Source organism: Pongo abelii, chromosome 2 (genome assembly GCF_028885655.2).
Source record: "Pongo abelii isolate AG06213 chromosome 2, NHGRI_mPonAbe1-v2.0_pri, whole genome shotgun sequence".
Classification (NCBI taxonomy): domain Eukaryota; kingdom Metazoa; phylum Chordata; class Mammalia; order Primates; family Hominidae; genus Pongo; species Pongo abelii.
This window is the reverse complement of record NC_085928.1, coordinates 128,368,419-128,391,620: the sequence shown is the minus strand read 5'-3', so window position 1 is coordinate 128,391,620 and position 23,202 is coordinate 128,368,419. Positions and strand designations below refer to the sequence as shown.

The following is a 23,202-nucleotide window of genomic DNA, read 5'->3' as shown; positions in this document are numbered from 1 at the left end:
GTATCTACACATGCCGCTGTACCATAGTCCACAGTGTTCTTGAACTCTGTTCCTGGTCCTTTCTTACTCTGTCAGCTATTTTAGGGAAAATGTTATCATAAAGCCTCACTGTTTTTGGTTTCTATAATATACCTTCTATTATGGCCACCCTAGTCTATAAGATATTTGAATATATCTGAATTCCATGAACTGGGAGGGGTTGACGTCCAAGTGTTCTTGGTAGCAGGGTCCTCAGACACCTTGTAAACCAGTGGTGGTGAATGATTAATCAGAAAGGAGATATTATAACTATTGGGCATTTGTTACGAGAATCTGAGTGGCAGTCTTCCCCAGATAAAATAACCTGTTAAGACCAACAGAAAAATGCACAAATAACTGAAAGGGCAATTCACAATAAGTAATATTCAAGTGGCCAATACATATAGAAAAGGTGCCCAATTTCATCAGTCATTGGAGACATAAAAATTAAATCCACAATGTGAAGCTACAGTGTACCCACAATAATATTTAAAATTGAAAAACTAACACAAAATGTTGGCAAGAATGTGGAACGAGTGAAACTCTCATAAACTGTGGTAGGAGTGTAAATTGGTACAAATAATTTGGAAAACTATTTGGCAATGTCCACTAAAGCAGAACAAACTTGGGGGCTTAGAAAACACCCCCCAAATGAAGACCTCAGAAGTGGCCTCAGAAGCGTTTCTCTCTGCCCTTCTGCCTTTCTGTCTCTGGTCTCTCAATCTTCCCCGTGGCTAGTCATAGAAACTAGAATCCCTCTCCCCCAAGGTGAGTCATAGTAACCAAAACCCCTTTTGCCCAAAGGCAGCCGTAAAACCTAAAAATATTACTCTTAACTTTTTCTCCACCTTCCTGTGTAAAAACTGGCCAAAATGTATCTGACTTACCCTGTTTAATTTTAGGTCATAAGATCCTCATTCCAGAGAGGGTCCTGCCCTATAGCCAGAAGGAAGTAATGCTGCAAAGAGAGGCCAAGAAGAACACAGACAGACAAGCCTTGCTAAGATTCTCCACTCCATCTGTTAGCCTAAGCTCTTACCCTTTTGGTCCAATCATATTGCTACACAGCTGTCTATGCTTTGTTGAACCTAAGCATAAAAATGTACTGCTTTCCTGTATCTTTGTGTGTTTATCCTGAAGGCTCCCAAGTCATATAAAACTATGATCTAATATGTTTGTGTGCCTTTTCTCCTATTTATCTGCCTTTGTCAGTTGATTTTCAGCAAACCTTTAGAGGGCGGAGGGGAAGTTTTCCAGCACCCCTACAAAATACAAACTCTATTAATAATAATTACATTTTTAGCTGTATATCAATAGAAATGCACCCATATATTCACCAAACAGAATAAATCATTACACTTTTAGGTATATTTCAACAGAAATGTACCCATATGTTCACAAAAGACATAATAGGAATGTTCATGGCAGCATTATTCATAATAGCCCCAAACAGAATGAATCTCAAATGTCCATCAATAGTAGAATGGATAGATTAATAGTGCTATATTCATATAATTGAATGACATACAATAATGAAAATGAGAGAACTATTGCTACATGCAAAAAGATGGATGGATCTCACAAAATGTAACATTGAGCAAAAGAAGTGAGACACAAAAGAGCACGCATGGTTTGCTTCCATTAAGTGCAAAACAATGAAAACTCATCTATGGTGTTATAAGTAAGCAGAGTAGTATCATTCCAATGAAGAGGTGGAAGTAGGAGGTGAATAGTAACTATGAGAGAGTTTACAGTGTTTGTTTCTTGAACTAGTATTAATTGCGTGGAAGTGCTCACTTGGTAAAAAATTAACCTGTCCACTTCAGTTCTATATATTTCTAAATATGTGTTGTATTTCAATAAGCTTTTGAACATTTTATAAGACTTAGGCCAGTAGTTTTAGGAAAAAAAAGTGATAAGAATCCAAATGAGGGTACATACAATCATCAGAAGAGGTTGCAGGATTTAGCTGGCAGGGAAGAGGACATAGAAGAACTCTAAAAGGGCTTTCCCTGCCCCTGGATTTCCCTCAGGGTTGCAATGTGATGCAAACATTTAGTTCTCAACCCTTTCCAGCCAGGACTGGCAATGTTCCCAATGTTAACAATGTAAACTTTTGAACACTGACATTTTCATTCATTCATCAAGTATTTATTGGGTGCCAACCATGTACCAGACTCTGTTTTGGGTACTGAGAATATAGCATTGAATAAAATCCTTTGTTCTGTTACAGCATGTATTCTAATAGAGGAATCAGGCAATAAACAAGATAAATAAGTTTATATATATAAGGATTTGCAGTGATAAGTGCTGTCAACTGAAAGGTTAAATAACAGATGCTATAACTTAAACAAATTTAAAGTGGGTTTTATTCTTAGCCAAGCTTTAGGACTAATAGTCTGAAAACACAGACTTGGCACAAACCAAGAATGTGTCCCTGAGTGGGCTACACAAGACACACTATTTGTGTATTTCTCCTGCTTAGAAATGGGATAAGGGGGTAGTGAAACAAAGTTGATAGTCTTGAAATTCTGATTGGTGCTCGTAACACTACAGAAAATAAAGTGCTATTTCCCTTTTGGTTGAAATCTTCCAAAGGAAGACTTGGAGACCAAATAATATAATTTGAGGGACTCAAAGAGGACAGGTCACTTTTGTTTAGCATTATATGGTATAAGGGATTAAATTAGAATTCTGAAATGCTCTTGTTTGATTCTTCAGCCCTATACAAAGTGCCATCATCTGATTTGTCAGTGAGAATGCAAAAGCTCCTGTATTTCCTCTGGGGAAGTGAAAGGCTCTTGTTCTATGCTAATATCTCTTAATTTCACAGAGAAACAAGATGGTCATTGCAATTAAGATTTTTTCCTTAGGAGCTGTTGAGATGTGATGGTATGTTGTTGTATAGTCAGCAGTATTCATGAGTGGACTTGAGGAGTTGGGCAGAAGAATATTAAATTTGATGTCTGATACAGTTTGAATGTGTGTCCCTGCCTAAATCTCATATTGAAATATAATCCTCAATGTTGAAAGTGGGGCCTGGTGGAGATGATTGGATTATGGGGGTGGACTTGCCATTAATGGTTTAGCACCATCCTCCATGGTACTGTCCTAATGACAGTGAGTGAGTTCTTGTGAGATCTGGTTGTACAGAAGTGTGTAGCACCTCCCCCCTTGTTCTCTTGCTCTTGCTTTCACCATGTGATTTGCAAGCCTCTGCTTTGTCTTCCCCCATGATTGTAAGCTTCCAGAGCACTCTCCAGAAGCAGATGCCAGTATCATGTTTCCTGTACAGCCTGCAGAACCATGAACCAATTAAACCTCTTTTCTTTATAAGTTACCCAGTTTCAGGTATTTCTTTATAGCAGTGCAAGAAAAGCCTAACAGAAAATTGGTACTGAGGAGTGGGGCATTGCTATAAAAGTACCTGAAAATATGGACGCAGCTTTGGAACTGAGTAACAGGCAGAGGTTGGAAGAGTTTGGAGGGCACAGAAGAAGACAGGAAGACAAAGGAAAATTTGGAATAGCTTAGAGACTTAAATGATTGTGACCAAAATGCTAATAGAAATATAGACAGTGAAGGCCAGCTGATGAGATCTCAGATGGAAATGAAGAGCTTATCAGGAACTGGAGCAAAGGTCACACATGTTAGGCCTTAGCAAAGAGCTTGGCTGCATTGTGTTCATGCCCTACGGATCTGTGGAAATTTGAACTTGAGAGTGATGATTCTGGTATCTGGTGAAGAAATTTCCAAGCAGCATAGTGTTGTACAATTTAGCTGCACAATAACTGGTCAGCAGCACCTGGTAAGATCCTTGCTATGAGGTTCAAGAGAGTCCATTAGATGATGTCTTTTCCAATAGACGTCGTCCCTTGGCTGGAGATCATGATACTTAAGATCCTCATCTGCTGGAAGAGCCCTGTAAAAAGTCTTTTATCAATTTAGGTTTTTGGAAGAGAAGTTCAGTTAATCCTTGACAGTAACAAAGTTTGGTTCATATAATCCTCCATAATCAACAAGTTTGGTTCATATAATCCTCCATCCAATCTCATAGGTCAACCGGTAATTATCTTATGTGGGGTAATTGATGTTTTCCAAAAGAAGTTGCTCTTAGTTTAAGCAAAATTGATGGAAAAGCCTAGGGCCTAGCAATATGAAAATCTTCTCTTAATTTTTTCAACTGAGATTTTATTATTCTGTTTGTTCATTCCACTAATCCAGAGGACTGGGGATGGTATGCACAATGAAAATGTTGGAAAATGGACCAGATTTTACAAATTGCATGGACTATCGCTCTTGCGAGTTTGTCTATTTCTACATAATTCAGAAGGAATTCTCCAGGAGAGAATTATCCATTCCAATATTTTTCTATTGCTCATGCTGTGGCTTTTCTGCAAGCAAATGCTTCAACCCAATTAGAAGGCAAGCAAATCGTAACCTGTACATATTTATAGCCTTGGGTTGGAGATAATTGGATAAAATCCATTTGCCAAATAATAAAAGGTCCAGTGGGCAAAGAAAATTACCCTTGAGATCATAAAGAGGCTTCCCTGGATTATATTTAGGACAAATTGGAAATTTTTCATAAAACTTACGAGCTACTGTGGGTTAAGGGTTTCCAGTATTATTGTTTTTCCCAAGCAATCATTTTATCAGGTCCCCGGTGAGTGAGCTCATGTTTGTACTATAACATAGATAATTGAAATCCCATAGGTTAAAATAGATCTGTCATTGAGTCCATACCATAAGTTACAAGCAGGTGAGGGGCACCTCCCACCCCCTTGGTTAGCCGTATCTGTTTTTCCTCTTTGAGGCCTTTCATTTGTTTGTTGTTGAGACAGAATCTGACTCTGTCACCCAGGCCGTAGTGTAAGGCATTTTCTTAGGCCTCTTGGTGCTCCTTCTTGATAGAGCTTATTTTAAACATAGCTACCTCTATAGTTTATCCAATAATTGGTGTTAAAGTGGCCCTTTTTGGCTGCTGCATCAGCAAAGTATTTTCCTTTATTCTCTGGAGAGTCAAATTAGGAATGTTCAGGAATCTTAACAATAGCCCTTTTGACTTTTTGGGTAATGGGATGGCTTCCAGCACATCAGAAACCAGAGAGCCATGTTTGATGGGTTGTCTAGAGGATGTTAAATATCCTTGTTGTTTCCATAATATTCCAAAGTCATAAACTACACCAAAAGAATAATGGCTGTGAGTATAAATATTAGCTGTTTGATTTTTACCAATTGACATACTCTGGTGAGTGCTATTAACTAAGTTAACTGTGATGATTTTACTTAGGGTAAGGGATTGCCCTCTATGATATTCACCAGGGACACAATGGCATAACCTGCCTGGTATTCCCCAGATTCGCCCCTTAGATATGGTCCAGTGAATCAGATAATATCAGCATTTTCCATTGGCGTCTCCTATCCTGCCTTGGCATCAAAAGCTCATCTGTTAGTTAAATATAGTCATGAGGTATTTAATCAGATGATTCAGGAAGTTATGTTGCAGGATTGTGAGTATTATAGCAAGAGATGGTAATATATGAAGCAGAGAACAAAAGCACTTCATGAGAAGCCAATCTGTTAGCAGAAAAGTGTTGTGTATGATGTGAATTCAAAAAATGTCTACAGAATGAGGTACATATATATTCAGGGGAGCCTTCATTACAATTTCCTGCGTGGCTATAACAAACAAGACAATGGCTGATATAGCTTTCATGGAAGTGGTCAGCCCTCATGCTACAGAGTAATTGATGACTATAATAAAGTTAGGTCTGTATTGTTCTCTGTGTTTTGGGGTTAGAACACCCAGAATGCTGCCAGGGCTCTCAGGAACAAAAAGAAAAAATGGCAGTTAATAATTTGGATGGCCTACAGCAGAGTATCTCATAAGATTTTCTTTTATTTCTTAAATAATTTGTCCTTTCATTGTCTAGTGTAATAGATCAGGTCAATTTTCCTTTGACAATTCATATAAAGGCTGTGCCATGAGAGAAAAATTGGAGATTCAGCTACAGCAGTAGTCAGCAAAACCTAAAAACTGCCTTAGCTGTCTTAGTTTTTGGAGTGAGGTATGCAGGAATTCCAGTTTTAGTCACTTAGTCTGGATTTATATGTATTCCATCCTTAGAAATTAAAAGTCTCAAATACTTTACTTCTGTTAAGCAAAATTTGAGTTTCTCTTTGGATACCTTATAACCTCCTTTTTTTGCTAATTGTCCCAGCAATTACAGGAAATCATTTTAACAGTCTTGCAGGTTGGTGGAGCATAACGAGGAATCATCTACATACTGAAACAAAGTGAAATTTCTTTCAAAATTTAGTTTAGTCAGTTCAGCCCTTAATATTTGCAAAAAATAAATTGATTTTTGGTGTAACCTTGAAGCATAATGATTTAGGTATATTGATGCCATCCCAGGTAAAGGCAAGCAAATATTGACTGTCAGAGTCTACTGGTATACTGAAAAAGGCACTACATAAATTAATTACCATGACATGTTCACTGCTTACAGGTACATCGGATAAAAGATTTTAATGGATTGGAATTACTTGGTAATTGAGGAGTCATGATATTGTTAATGGCTCTCAAATCTGTACACGTCTCTATCCTTTTCCATTAGGTTTTCATACCAGGAAGATGGAAGTATTGTAAGAACTAGTGCAAGAGATATTCAGTCCTTTATCAATGAAATCTTTGATCATTCATTTTATTCCTAATGATACAAGGGATAGTCCACCCTTTGTTTATTTTTTATTTTTTTGAGACGGAGTTTTGCTCTTGTTGCCCAGGCTGGAGTGCAATGGCACAATCTCGGCTCACAGCAACCTCCGCCTCCTGGGTTCAAGCCATTCTCCTGCCTCAGCCTCTGGAGTAGCTGGGATTACAGGCATGCACCACCATGCCTGGCTAAATTTGTATTTTTAGTAGAGACGGGGTTTCTCCATGTTGGTCAGGCTGGTCTCGAATTCAGGACCTTAGGTGATCCACCCGCCTCGGCCTCCCAAAATGCTGGGATTACAGGCGTGAGCCACCGCACCCGGCCAGTCCACCCTTTATTAATGAAATTTTTGATCATTAATTTTATTCCTATTGTAGCTTCCTGTTTTAATTAATATTATTTTATGTTAAGAAGTGGTTTATTTGTATCTACCTGTATCCATATTGGGGTGGTTGTTAAATTTTTCCTTATATCAGTAGAAAATTGGGACTATAAATAGTCAGGGATTTGGCTTAAAGAGGCATCAAGTACTTGTTCTGCCTTAATACTTGATGGTTAAATTTTAATGATTATATGATACACATTTTCTGGTCTATCATTTTTTAGTCAATCCTGTTTCAGTCCTTTCCAAAAAATTTCACCTCTTTTAGAGAAGGAACTATAAACACTATAAAAAGTTCCAGAAAATCCCTTTCTATAAAATGTATTGATGTGGAAGGCACCAAAATGAAAGAATAATGTCCATGTAAATTTCCTTACTGGAAAGGCAAAAGTTCTGATTTGTATATAGTCATTGGTTAATTAGATTAGATACTCCTACCATTTGAATTGTTTGATTACTCCACGGAAGAGCATTCTTTAAAAAGCAAGGTTCACAATATTCAGTATGCAACACATCCCAATTTGTTTGGTGTAATTTAACTATTTCAGCCAATTGCTCATCCAATCCACTGAGGAAAATTGAATTCAGTAAGGAATTGTTCTGATGATCCCTAGACTTTCCTCATTCATTCCTGAATATTGTTTAAATACCTTTCCAAATCTTTTGAAATAGTCTAATACCATTTTATTTGGCTTTTTCCTACACTGTTGGACCTTACGCCAGTCAGTGGTCTTAGGAAATATCTGAGGAATTACTTGTGCTAAATGATTTCCTAATTCTTAAGTGTTCTCTATGTCTTTGACTGTTTGCCTATGAAAATCTCTTAGTGGATCTTTCCAGTCAACCTTTGATATCCATTCCTTTGCTTTTCTTTCAGGTACCAACATGTGAACCAACTGACACATATCTGAATAGCCAGGTTCATAAGTTCTTACAGTTAGACTAAACCTGAGTAGGATCTGGAATTGTTTTAGTCAGAGGTCTAACTTCTCCTGTAGTCTAGGGAGTATACACTACTGCAGGTTCTTTCATTGGATTAGACTTTTCTCCAAAGGGTTCTGTTAAAACTTCTGTAGCTGATGGGGAAGGGAGTAAAGGAGCACCTGAGCAAGGCAGTTCTGGGAGCAAAGGATAAGAGGGTTTTGGAGGAGCAGTAGCAGAAGGAGTGGTAGGAGGAGGAGATGAGACAGTAGAGACTTCTGACAATTTCTCCAGTTGAGAAATGATTGTGGATGTTGTGGTTTACCTCCTGTACAAAAGCAATTTTATCATTCCCCTTTTTAAAGCATCCTAAATGCCATTTGAAATAACTATCGTATTCTTTCTGCTTAATTCTTGAGTTGGTGCTTTTCAATTGTGCATGTAAATAAACCAATTTTGGGATCTTGAATCATACCCATTTTGGCAAAATTAAATGAATTTCATTCTTAGTATTGTTGGTACAATTAATGAAAAATTTACAAGATAAGGCACCATGACTTTTAGTAATAAATTCACCTGCTGTCTTGGGAGGTGAGGTCCTCCTTCAATTTTAAGTGTCTTATTTCCTGTGGTTCTCCTTCATCCTTCCTTTGCACCAAACTAAGTATGTGTTTATGGTTGAAGCTGTGCTGCCTGTGATCATCACTCCTCAGGCTCTCACCCCCAAGTTGATCAGCCCTCTTGCATGTCTTGGGAAAGCTCACCTGCCAATGAAGACAGTGAAGGTGCTCCAAATGCTAGGTGACCAACCCTTTATGAGCATCACTTGGAGATGTGTCAGCATGTTAATGTCCTTCTGCTTATGATGGAGCCCTATAGGACTGCTGCAGGTCAGCAGGGGTCCCCTCCAGCACCTCCACAAGATTCTTAGCCATCTACAAACAACCGAGATTCAGGCTATTAGGATCAATGTCCTTTATCTTTGGATCAATTTTATCTCAATTGCTCTCATATAGAGGTAAAGTGTTGATGCAGACAAAAGGGGTTTGGAAAGTGAAACATTTAGTGATCAAAGAAACCACCACTCTAACCATAGCCATGCTTGGTCAACCTTCCTTTTTCTTTCCTTTCTTCCTAGCAGTTTAGAACAAAGCAGTAACAACCCTAAGAAGAATTTAGCAAACCCAGGATATAACTGCTCCTTTTAGTGGCCCTAAAAACAGCTCAGAATAAAGTAAATCTTGACCTCTACTGAAAAAAGCAAGGTCTGAATTCCAAACAACTCACCATATACACCTAGTGGCTTCCTGGAGAGAGTTGGTTAGAACACATTGGGTTTGTTCTGGTACCAAGCTCCAAGCTCAAGAGTACAAGTCCTCGGTGTCCATGGATTTTGCTGGAATCCCACTGACTACTCCATCTGTTGACCAAAAGGCTGTATAACAGGCACTAACTTAAATTTAAAGTGAGTTTTATTCAGAGCCAAGCTTAAGGACTAGTAGCCTGGAACACAGACTCCGTGCAAACTGAGAATGTATCCCTGAGTGGGCCACACAAGACACAGCAGTTATATGTACTATTACATAGAAATGGGAGAAGCAGATACTGAAGCAAAGGTGACATTTTTACAACCTTCATTGGTGCTCAGTGATGTACGTAAGAGAAAGGAGAAATGTGCTAACATACATAGGGTAAAAGGTTAATGAGCATTTTGATGTCTTTCTGTCTGGTGAAGGATGATTGATTCTATTCTGCTTTTGTGTTTCATTTGATAGTCAAGATTGTAACCAGTACATGTTCGTGAACTATTTGACGGACTCCAGCCTTGCAGGCAGGAATTCATTTTTAGCTGATAGGCCTACTTTCATTACCCATATGTCCAACCTGCAGCCATGTTGGGCCTCTTCTAAAATTTTTCCTTCAGATTTTCCTTTTTCTGCAGTGTCAAGGAGAAAAAAATAATGATCATAGGAGTGGAGTAAGAATCATCAGCAGAAGTGGTAGTTTGTACAGTCAGATTACTCAGGGAAGTTCTCCAGAGAAGGTGACACTTGAACTCTTGAAAGGAGTGAGGGCCAGCCATGAAAGCATTGCAGGGAGAGTGTTCTAAGCAGAGGGAGTGGCGAGGGCACAGGCAGGCGTGGGGCTTTGTGTGTGGGCAGAACCCCAGAGGACCATGTGACTGGCACAGGGCAAGCAAGCACATGCAGCTGGAGATGATGTCAGCAAGTTTACAAGGTTAGAGCCAGGAAAGCCTTTGACTTTGTCTCTAAGTTGAGTTTGGAGCAGAGGAATGATATGACCTGGTGTGTGTTATAAGAGCTTCCCTTTGTTACTTCAGCTCAGATCCATGTTCTTGGCTGTCTTGCAAACATAAATTAACACCAGGCCAAACATAATTATTTCCCAGGCAAGGTATAATAGGCTTGCTGCTTAAGTAATTGCAAGCGAGCTGTGTAAGGGAAAGAGATCCCAGTGCTAGTTCCCGGATGGGCTCGAACCTTGTCATTTTAAGGAAGTTGAGGTGGAATAAGACATGAAGTAACAAGTCTAACATGCATTGCATGAAGGAAATGGCAGATGAGCTTGCTTTGGGTGGAGATTTTAATATTATAATGCGATTATAATGAAGGAAAAGTTAGTGAAAGGTAAGCTCTGAAGTTCATCTTGTCCTCAGGCATCTGGATCTGATCAGTTTCTTATCAGGAATGCCAGTCTTGCTTCAATGACTTTGGAAGGCATCACTCAAAGAGGTAAATGGTTAGGTTCCTTCTTTTACAGTTAGGAATTCAGCCTGTCAGCTAAGTTAGGTGAGGACTCTTTTCCTGCTACGTAACTTGTGTCACCACGTGAAGGGAGGAAAAAAGGTAGGGGAGGAAATATACCCAGACATGTAATGTCCATCAAGACTTTGGTTACTGTGTCACTTGTCTGCCGGGATGGAGTCTCTTCCCTATGCTGCGTCAACTCTGATCTCTATTGAGGGGCTACTAAAGAGGAATGGGACAGAATCCAGGAGACCTGCTTGACATAGGCAAGACAATGGTGGTTTGTACCAGGTAGTTGCAATTAAGGTGGTGAAAAGCATTCAGATACTGAATATGTTTGAAAGGTTGAGTGGAAAGGGTTTTTGAACTGACGAATTAGATATGTCGATGAAAGGAGTCAAAACTCCATAAAATATTTGAAGATATTTATTCTGAGCCAAATATGAGTTACCATGGCCCATGACAAAGCCCTTAGGAGGTCCTGAGAATATGTGCTCAAAGTGGTTGGGGTGCAGCCTGGTTTTATACATTTTAGGGAGATATACGACTTCAGACACATTTAAGAAATACATTGGTTTGGTTCAGAAAGGAGGGACAACTTTAAGTGGGGATGGGAGTGGGGTTCCAGCTTATAGGTAGTTTTAAAAATTTTCTGGGTCAGGCATGATGGCTGAAGCCTGTAATCCCAGGACTTTGGGAGGCTAAGGCAGGTGGATCACCTGAGGTCAGGAGTTTGAGCCTAGCTTGACCAACATGGCTGTATTAGTCCATTTTCATGCTGCTGATAAAGACATACCTGAGACTGGGAAGAAAAAAAGGTTTAATGGACTTACAGTTCCACATGGCTTGGGATGCCTCACAATCATGGTGGAAGATGAAAGGCACGTCTCACATGGCAGCAGATGAGAAGAGAGAGCTTGTGCAGGGAAACTCCCCCTTATATAATCATCAGATCTCACGAGACTTATTCACTATCACAAGAACGGCACAAGAAAGACCTGCCCCCATGATTCAGTTACCTCCCACTAGGTCCCTCCCACAACATGTGGGAATTCAAGATAATCTTTGGGTGGGGACACAGCCAAAGTGTATCATTCCACCTCTGGTCCCTCCCAAGTCTCATGTTCTCACATTTCAAAACCAATCATGCCTTCTCAACAGTCCCCCAAAGTCTTAACTCATTTCAGCACTAACTCAAAAGTCCATAGTCCAAAGTCTCATCCAAGACTAGGTAAGTCTCTTCTGCTTATGAGCCTATAAAATCAAAAGCAAGTTAGTTACTTCCTAGATACAATGGGGGTACAGACATTGGGTAAATACACCCATTCCAAATGGGAGAAATTGGCCAAAACAAAAAGGCTACAGGACCCATGCAAGTTCAAAATCCAGTGGGGCAGTCAAATCTTATAGCTCCAAAATAATTTCCTTTGACTCCATGTCTCACATCCAGGTCATGCTGATGCAAGAGGTGAGCTTCCACAGCTGTGGGCAGCTACACCCCTGTGGCTTTGCAGAGTATGGCTCCCTCCTGACTGCTTTCATGGGCTGGCATTGAGTGTCTGTGGCTTTTCCAGGCACACAGTGCAAGCTGTTGGTGGATCTATCATTCTGGGGTCTGGAGGACGGTGGCCCTTTTCTTACAGCCTCACTAGGTGATGGCCCAGTAGGGACTTTGTGTGGGGGCTCTGACCCCCACATTTCCCTTCTGCACTGCCCTAGCAGAGGTTCTCCATGAGAGTCCTGCCCCTGCAGCAAACTCCTGCCTGGACATCCAGGCGTTTCCATACATCTGAAATCTAGGAAGAGGTTCCCAAAACTCAATTATTGACTTCTGTACACTCACAGGCTTAACACCACATGGAAGCTGCCAAGGCTTGGGGCTTGCATCCTCGGAAGCCACAGCTTGAGCTGCACCTTGACTCCTTTCAGTGATGGCTGGAGCAGCTGGGATGCAGGAAACCAATTCCCTAGACTGTATACAGCACAGGGACCCTGGGCCTGACCCATGAAACCATTTTTTCCTCCTAGGCCTCCAGGCCTTTGATGAGAGGGGCTGCCGTGAAGACCTTTGACATGCCCTGGAAACATTTTCCCCATTGTCTCATGTATTAACATTCAGCTCCTCTTTACTTATGCAAATTTCCGCAGCCAGCTCAAATTTCTTCTCAGAAAATGGAATTCTTTTCTATCACATTGTCAGCCTGCAAATTTTCTGAACTTTTATGTTCTGCTTCCCTTGTAAAACTGAATGTCTTTAACACACCCAAGTCACCTCTTAAATGCTTTGCTGCTTAGAAATTTCTTATGCCAGATACCCTAAGTCATCTCTCTCAAGTTCAAAGTTCCATAAATCTCTAGAGCAGGGGCAAAATGCTGCCAGTCTCTTTGCTAAAATATAACAAGAGTCACCTTTGCTCTAGTTCCCAACAAGTTCCTCATCTCCATCTGAGACCACCTCAGCCTGGACCTTGATCATATCATGATCAGCATTTTTGTCAAAGTCATTCAACAAGTCTCTAGGAAGTTCCAAACTTTCCCATATTTTCCTGTATTCTTCTGAGCCCTCCAAACTATTCCAACCTCTGCCTGTTACCCAGTTCCAAAGTTGCTTCCACATTTCCAGGTATCTTTTCAGCAACACCCCACTCCTGGTACCAATTTACTGTATTAGTTCATTTTCATGCTGCTGATAAAGACATACCTGAGACTGGGAAGAAAAAAGGTTTAATGGACTTACCATTCCATGTGGCTGGGGATGTTACAATCATGACAGAAGATGAAAGGCATGTCTCACATGGCAGCAGACAAGATGACAGAGCTTATCCAGGGAAACTCTCCCTTATATAATCATCAGATCTTATGAAACTTATTCACTACCACAACAACAGCATAGGAAAGACCTGCCCCCATGATTCAATTACCTCCCACAAGGTCCCTCCCACAACACTTGAGAATTCAAGATGAGATTTGGGTGGGGACACAGCCAAACCATATCAATGGAAATACCCTGTCTCTACTAAAAATACAAAAATTATCTGGATATAATGGCACACACCTATAGTCCCAGCTACTCAGGGGGCTGAGGCAGGAAATTCTCTTGAACCCAGGAGGCAGAGGTTGCAGTGAGCTGAGACCACACCACCACACTCCAGCTTGGTTGACAGAGTGAGACTCTGTCTTAAAAGAAAATAGTAATAATAATAATTTGCTGGTTGACAGTTGGTTGAGTTTACCTAAAGTACTGGGATCAATAAAAAGGAAATGTCTGGGTTAAGATAAAGGATTGTGGAGACCAAAGTTCTTATTTGCAGAGGAAGCCTTTACATAACATGCTTCTGAGAGAATACATTGTAAAATGTTTCTTATCAGACTTACAGTCTGTGTTATGTTAATGCCACAGAGGTAAAATGAGGCATGTGTGACCCCCATTTCCCATCATGTCATGGTCGGAAACAGTTTCTCAGGTTAAATTTTAATAGATCCCTGGCTGACAAGGAAGTCCATTCAGATGGTTGGGGGTCCTTAGAATTTTGATTTTGGTTTATAGATAAGCAGTAAGATAGAAAGAGAAGAGTTTAGGATTAATCTGTTGGTGTTCAGAAAATGATTCCCCAAAATATGCTACTTGGGCTGAGTACTTTTGAAAATTGTAAGGCCTCAGAAATAAGCCTCAGAATCAAGGTCCCTCTAACCTTGTCTTGTTGTTCCTCCTCACCCCCATGCACAAGGAGGGACTCTTTCTAAAATTTTCTTATATGACCAAGAAAGCTTATTACCAAAAGAAACACAATTTCCTTCCATTCTCTCCCTGTTACTTCATTATCTATTGCAGAAAAGAGGACTGAATTCTTCAATCACACCTGGATGGACATTTCCACAAGATAATGTCTGCATGTCAGGCTCATTCAAATTCCAAAGAGAGTCATTTGTAAGTTAATTTTTGTCTCCCTGGTCCATTCATTCTCCCTAATAATCAGTTACTGCCCCTCAAAAGAATTGTCTATATTCCCCTCTCCTCCCTCCCCTATGAAAAAGGTATATAAGCTTCTGTACTCCACTGGGGCTTAGGGAAATCACTCTGTCATTCTCCCTCACACACACTAAAAAAACTGTATGCCATTTCTCTTGTTAATCTCCTTTTGTCAGTTGATTTTTCAGCAAACTTTCAGAGGATACAGGAGAAGTTTTTCTTTGGCCCCTACAGATTCAAGTGTTTTAGCCTGAACCAACAGCTAGAAGGATAGAATTGGTATTAACTGAGATGTAGAAGACTGTAAGAGGAATACGTTTTTGGTTTTTTTGGAGCTTACAGAAGTGTAAACAAAAAATAACATTTTAAGCCCCCAACACATCAAATGGACCCTTCTCTGGGGCAAGAACATTTTAAAGTAAACTGAAAAACTAGTTCAGGCCATGGTGGGAGGTGGGGGGTTGGACATCGCTCATATATCCTCCTCCCTTTGGAATTCGGGCAAAACTGACCAACGTTAGTATTAAAACAGAGATCTTAACACTGACCAAATAGACTCTTTGTAGCAATGTGATGCACAAAATGGCAGGTAGTATTCCCTGAATGAAATTGAAGTATTGTATCCTGAAATATATTTCTTTGATGTATTTTAAAATGGCCCTGCAAAGTTGTCATTTTTTGGGAAAATCTACTTTTTGTAGAGAATATGCCTCCCTTTCCAGGTATTTTCCTGATCAATGAGAGGCTAAGAATCTGGCACCAATTTAATGTCTGATAACTGACATATACCATCTATTCTTTCTGAAGCCTGCTACCTGGAGGCTTCATCTGCAAAAATAAGAACCTTGGTCTTCATAACCCTTTATCTTGACCCAGACATCCCTTTCTATTGATTCCACATCTTTAGACAATAAGCTAACTCCTTCAACCAATTGCCAATCAGAAAATCTCTGAATTCACCCAGGACTTGGAAGCCCTGGCTGCAAGTTGTCCTGCCTTTCTGGATTCAGCCAGTCTATACCTTTCATGTATTGAATGATGTCTGCTTGTAACTTACATCCCCTTAAAATGTATGTAATCAAGTTGTAATCCAACCCCCTCGGACACATATCCTCAGGATTTTCTGAGGCTGTGTTATGGGCATGTTCTTAACCTTGATGACATAAATTTCTAAATTGATTGAGGCTGTCTCAGATAGTTGTGGTTTACAGGAGGGAAGAGTAAAGGGAAATAAAGAGCTCAATTCTATACATTTTGGATTTGAGATGTTTGTTAGACACCCAAATGTACATGTATGTCAAGTAGGTAATTGGATATATACTTCTGAAGCTCAGAGAATACACCTGAGCTGGAGAAGACAGGGAAGGAGATCAAACAGGAGTAGAAATAGAAATAGGAGGGGATTTAGGAGATAGTGGTATACTGCAAGTCATGTTACAAAAGAGTTTCACGTGTAGCAATGAAAGGAAAGCTTCCCTTTTGCCTTGGGAAGGTTTGCTGAAAAATGAACTGACAAAAGGCAGATTAATAGGAGAAATGTCATACAAATGTATTAATGTGCACAGAAGAGAATTACAAAATAATTGCTTCACCCCTTCCAAAGGATTCAGAAGGTTATATACCATTTTGAGTGACAGAAAGAAGCAGGGCTTGAATCCTGACAAAACAGGTTATGGGAGAGGGAGAAGAGGGGACCTGGCTAGCAAAGGTGGTCTCGCTAAGTAGATTAAATCTCAAAGGTAGTAGCTCTCAGAGAGAATAGATGGTGAATGTTTCTTTCAAACCTTTGAATGTGTCACAGTCTCAGTTAATCTTTCCTAGATAGAACAAGGGAAGGCCCTCAGAGAAAGCCTGACTGAGGCTAGTTGTGGTGGCTCACACCTATAATCCCAGCACTTTGGGAGGCTGAAGCTGAGAGGATCACTTGAGGCCAGGACTCTGAAACCACCCTGAGCAACATAGTGAGACCCTGTCTCCACAAAAAAAAAAAAAAAAAAAAAAAAAAAAAAAAAAAAAAAATTAACTGGGCATGGTGGCACATGCCTGTAGTCTCAGCTACTTGGGAGGCCGAGGTGGGAGGATTGTTTAAGCCCAGGAGGTGGGGGCTGCAGTGAGCCATGATTGTGCCATTGCACTCCAGCCTGAGTAACAGAGAAAGACTCTGAAAAAGAAGAAGAAGAAAAAGAAAAGAAAGGCTGGCTGCATTAATGCACTTATTATCTACAGATGCAAATCTCCCCCACAAAAAGACAGTTTGCAGGATGAATTCTCTTGGCAGGCCATCTGAACAGCCATCTCAAAATATATCAAAGAAGTATATTTTGAGGTGAAATATTTTTATTTCCTTCACATGGAGGAGAAAGTGATCACCTATCCCTAAGACTATTAAGTCAAGTAACTGAGGACTAAAAACTGATCATTGGATTTAGCAACGTGGAAAGCCTCTGGCAACATTGACAGGCTGAGTTTTGGTGGAACGTAGAGGGTTAAAGGAAACCACAAATATTTCACCCCAAAATATACAAGTTTGACATATTTCAAGAGGGATATTCAAAGGGCGTGCATACAGGAATAGCCCTAAACAGCTGTCTTTCGTGGAGAAGATTTGCATCTGTAAAGAAAATCTGCATTGGTGAAATTATCAGCCAAGCTTTCTTTGAGCCTCCTTTCCCTTGTCCTGATCTAAGAAAAATTTACTCAACCGGGAGCTACTGTCTGCTTTTTTCTGAATACTGCTACCTGTGAGGTTTCATCTACGTAACAAGACCACTTTTGCCCCATGCCTTTCTTTTTCCCTGGATAACCTATCTTGTCTTGCCACACTCCAAGGCCCTATTATTTCTGTAACCTCAAGATGGTATAAAAGTGTCAAGCAGAGGGTGGAGCCAGGATGGCCAAATAAGAACAGCTCCGGTCTACAGCTCCCAGTGTGAGCGACGCAGAAGATGGGTGATTTCTGCATTTCCATCTGAGATACCAGGTTCATCTCACTAGGGAGTGCCAAACAGTGGGCGGAGGACAGTGGGTGCAGCGCACCATGCATGAGCTGAAGCAGAGCGAGGCATTGCCTCACTTGGGAAGCACAAGGGGTCAGGGAGTTCCCTTTCCTAGTCAAAGAAAGGGGTGACAGACGGCACCTGGAAAATCGGGTCACTCCCACCCCAATACTGCACTTGTCCAACGGGCTTAAAAAACGGCACACCAGGAGATTATATCCCGCACCTGGCTCGGAGGGTCCTACGCGCATGGAGTCTCATTGATTGCTAGCACAGCAGTCTGAGATCAAACTGCAAGGCGGCAGTGAGGCTGGGGGAGGGGCACCCACCATTGCCCAGGCTTGCTTAGGTAAACAAAGCAGCCGGGAAGCTCGAACTGGGTGGAGCCCACCACAGCTCAAGGAGGCCTGCCTGACTCTGTAGGCTCCACCTCTGGGGGCAGGGCACAGACAAACAAAAAGACAGCAGTAACCTCTGCAGATTTAAATGTCCCTGTCTGACAGCTTTGAAAAGAGTAGTGGTTCTCCCAGCACGCAGCTGGAGATCTGAGAACGGGCTGACTGCCTCCTCAAGTGGGTCCCTGACCCCTGACCCCTGAGCAGCCTAACTGGGAGGCACCCCCCAGCAGGGGCAGACTGACACCTCACACGGCCGGGTACTCCTCTGAGACAAAACTTCCAGAGGAACGATCAGACAGCAGCATTCATGGTTCACGAAAATCCACTGTTCTGCAGCCACCGCTGCTGGCACCCAGGCAAACAGGGTCTGGAGTGGACCTCTAGCAAACTCCAACAGACCTGCAGCTGAGGGTCCTGTCTGTTACAAGGAAAACTAAAAAACAGAAAGACATCCACACCAAAAACCCATCTGTACGTCACCATCATCAAAGACCAAAAGTAGATAAAACCACAAAGATGGGGAAAAAGCAGAGCAGAAAAACTGGAAACTCTAAAAAGCAGAGCGCTTCTCCTTCTCCAAAGGAACGCAGCTCCTCACCAGCAATGGAACAAAGCTGGACGGAGAATGACTTTGACAAGTTGAGAGAAGAAGGCTTCAGACGATCAAACTACTCCGAGCTACAGGAGGAAATTCAAACCAAAGGCAAAGAAGTTGAAAACTTTGAAAAAAATTTAGACGAATGTATAACTAGAATAACCAATACGGAGAAGTGCTTAAAGGAGCTGATGGAGCTGAAAGCCAAGGCTTGATAACTATGTGAAGAATGCAGAAGCCTCAGGAGCTGATGCGATCAACTGAAAGAAAGGGTATCAGTGATGGAAGATGAAATGAATGAAATGAAGTGAGAAGGGAAATTTAGAGAAAAAAGAATAAAAAGAAATGAACAAATCCTCCAAGAAATATGGGACTATGTGAAAAGACCAAATCTACATCTGATTGATGTACCTGAAAGTGATGGGGAGAATGGAACCAAGTTGGAAAACACTCTGCAGGATATTATCCAGGAGAACTTCCCCAATCTAGCAAGGCAGGCCAACATTCAGATTCAGGAAATACAGAGAAAGCCACAAAGATACTCCTCGATAAGAGCAACTCCAAGACACATAATTGTCAGATTCACCAAAGTTGAAATGAATGAAAAAATGTTAAGGGCAGCCAGAGAGAAAGATCGGGTTACCCACAAAGGCAAGCCCATCAGACTAACAGCGGATCTCTCAGTAGAAACTCTACAAGCCAGAAGAGAGTGGGGGCCAATATTCAACATTCTTAAAGAAAAGAATTTTCAACCCAGAATTTCATATCCAGCCAAACTAAGCTTCATAAGTGAAGGAGAAATAAAATCCTTTACAGACAAGCAAATGCTGAGAGATTTTGTCACCACCAGGCCTGCCCTAAAAGAGCTCCTGAAGGAAGCACTGAATGTGGAAAGGAACAACCAGTACCAGCCACTGCAAAATCATGCCAAATTGTAAAGACCATCGAAGCTAGGAAGAAACTGCATCAACTAACGAGCAAAATAACCAGCTAACATCAAAATGACAGGATCAAATTCACACATAACAATATTAACTTTAAATGTAAATGGACTAAATGCTTCAATTAAAAGACACAGACTGTCAAATTGGATAAAGACTTAAGACCCATCAGTGTGCTGTATTCAGGAAACCCATATCACATGCAGAGACACACATAGGCTTAAAATAAAAGGATGGAGGAAGATCTACCAAGCAAATGGAAAACAAAAAAAGGCAGGGGTTGCAATCCTAGTCTCTGATAAAACAGACTTTAAACCAACAAAGATCAAAAGAGATGAAGAAGGCCATTACATAATGGTAAAGGGATCAATTCAACAAAAAGAGCTAACTATCCTAAATATATATGCACCCAATACAGGAGCAGCCAGATTCATAAAGCAAGTCCTGAGTGACCTACAAAGAGACTTAGACTCCCTCACAATAATAATGGGAGACTTTAACACCCCACTGTCAACATTAGACAGATCAATAAGAGAGAAAGTTAACAAGGATACTCAGGAATTGAACTCAGCTCTGCACCAAGTGGACCTAACAGACATCTACAGAACTCTCCACCCCAAATCAACAGAATATACATTTTTTTCAGCACCACACCACACTATTCCAAAATTGACCACATACTTGGAAGTAAAGCTCTCCTCAGCAAATGTAAAAGATCAGAAATTGTAACAAACTGTCTCTCAGACCACAGTGCAATCAAACTAGAACTCAGGATTGAGAAACTCACTCAAAACCGCTCAACTACGTGGAAAGTGAACAACCTGCTCCTGAATGACTACTGGGTACATAACAAAATGAAGGCAGAAATAAAGATGTTCTTTGAAACCAACGAGAACAAAGACACAACATACCAGAATCTCTGGGATGCATTTAAAGCAGTGTGTAGAGGGAAATTTATAGCACTAAATGCCCACAAGAGAAAGCAGGAAAGATCCAAAATTGACACCCTAACATCACAATTAAAAGAATTAGAAAAGCAAGAGCAAACACATTCAAAAGCTAGCAGAAGGCAAGAAATAACTAAAATCACAGCAGAACTGAAGGAAATAGAGACACAAAACACCCTTCAAAAAATTAATGAATCCAGGAGCTGGTTTTTTGAAAGGATCAACAAAATTGATAGACCGCTAGCAAGACTAATAAAGAAGAAAAGAGAGAAGAATCAAATAGATGCAATAAAAAATGATAAAGGGGATATCACCACCAATCCCACAGAAATACAAACTACCATCAGAGAATACTACAAACACCTCTATGCAAATAAACTAGAAAATCTAGAAGAAATGGATAAATTCCTGGACACATACACCCTCCCAAGACTAAACCAGGAAGAAGTTGACTCTGAATAGACCAATAACAGGCTCTGAAATTGTGGCAATAATCAATAGCTCACCAACCAAAATGAGTCCAGGACCAGATGTATTCACAGCCGAGTTCTACCAGAGGTACAAGGAGGAACTGGTACCATTCCTTCTGAAACTATTCCAATCAATAGAAAAAGAGGGAATCCTCCCTAACTCATTTTATGAGGCCAGCATCATCCTGATACCAAAGCCAGGCAGAGACACAACAAAAAAGAGAACTTTAGACCAATATCCTTGATGAACATCGATGCAAAAATCCTCAATAAAATACTGGCAAACCGAATCCAGCAGCACATCAAAAAGCTTATCCACCATGATCAAGTGGACTTCATCCCTGGATGCAAGGCTGGTTCAATATACGCAAATCAATAAATGTAATCCAGCATATAAACAGAACCAAAGACAAAAACCACATGATAATCTCAATAGATGCAGAAAAGGCCTTTGACAAAATTCAACAACGCTTCATGCTAAAAACCCTCAATAAATTAGGTATTAATGGGACGTATCTCAAAATAATAAGAGCTATCTATGACAAACCCACAGCCAATATCATACTGAATGGGCAAAAACTGGAAGCATTCCCTTTGAAAACGGGCACAAGACAGGGATGCCCTCTCTCACCACTCCTATTCAACACAGTGTTGGAAGTTCTGGTCAGGGCAGTTAGGCAGGAGAAGGAAATAAAGGGCATTCAATTAGGAAAAGAGGAAGTCAAATTGTCCCTGTTTGCAGATGACATGATTGTATATCTAGAAAACCCCATTGTCTCAGCCCAAAATCTCCTTAAGCTGATAAGCAACTTCAGCAAAGTCTCAGGATACAAAATCAATGTACAAAAATCACAAGCATTCTTATACACCAATAACAGGCAAACAGAGAGCCAAATCATGAGTGAACTCCCATTCACAATTGCTTCAAAGAGAATCAAATACCTAGGAATCCAACTCCAACTTAGAAGGGACGTGAAGGACCTCTTCAAGGAGAACTATAAACCACTGCTCAATGAAATAAAAGAGGATACAAACAAATGGAAGAACATTCCATGCTCATGGGTAGGAAGAATCAATATCATGAAAATGGCCATACTGTCCAAAGTAATTTACATATTCAAGGCCATCCCCATCCAGCTACCAATGACTTTCTTCAGAGAACTGGAAAAACTACTTTAAACTTCATATGGAACCAAAAAAGAGCCCGCATTGCCAAGTCAATCCTAAGCCAAAAGAACAAAGCTGGAGGCATCACGCTACCTGACTTCAAACTATACTGCAAGGCTACAGTAACCAAAACAGCATGGTACCTGTACCAAAACAGCATGGTACCTGTACCAAAACAGAGATATAGATCAATGGAACAGAACAGAGCCCTCAGAAGTAATGCTGCATATCTACAACTATCTGATCTTTGACAAACCTGAGAAAAACAAGCAATGGGGAAAGGATTCCCTATTTAATAAATGGTGCTGGGAAAACTGGCTAGCCATATGTAGAAAGCTGAAACTGGATCCCTTCCTTACACCTTATACAAAAATTAATTCAAGATGGATTAAAGACTTAAACGTTAGACCTAAAACCATAAAAACCCTAGAAGAAAACCTAGGCATTACCATTCAGGACATAGGCATGGGCAAGGACTTCATGTCTAAAACACAAAAAGCAATGGCAACAAAAGCCAAAATTGACAAATGGGATCTAATTAAACTAAAGAGCTTCTGCACAGCAAAAGAAACTACCAACAGAGTGAACAGGCAACCTACAAAATGGGAGAAAATTTTTACAACCTACTCTTCTGACAAAGGGCTAATATCCAGAATCTACAAGGAACTCAAACAAATTTACAAGAAAAAAACAACGCCATCAAAAAGTGGGCAAAGGACATGAACAGACACTTCTCAGAAGAAGACATTTATGCAGCCAAAAGACACATGAAAAAATGCTCACCATCATTGGCCAGCATAGAAATGCAAAACCACAGTGAGATACCATCTCACACCAGTTAGAATGGCAATCGTTCAAAAGTCAGGAAACAACAGGTGCTGGAGAGGATGTGGAGAAATAGGAACACTTT

The 23,202-nt window shown here is 40.6% G+C and overlaps 1 protein-coding gene across 4 annotated transcripts in view; it reads left to right on the top strand.

Annotated features, from left to right (window-relative positions):
* Positions 1 to 23,202, top strand: part of LRRC3B (leucine rich repeat containing 3B) — an 873,839-nt gene that overhangs the window by 431,589 nt on the left and 419,048 nt on the right. Inside the window, exon 3 of one of the 4 annotated variants that reach the window (XR_008523827.1) lies at positions 921 to 11,436. The exons of the other annotated variants lie outside the window; for them this stretch is intronic. The gene's annotated coding sequence lies outside the window, so the exon portion shown is untranslated. Of the gene's footprint in view, positions 1 to 920; positions 11,437 to 23,202 lie in introns of those variants that run through there. 4 annotated transcript variants of the gene reach the window in all.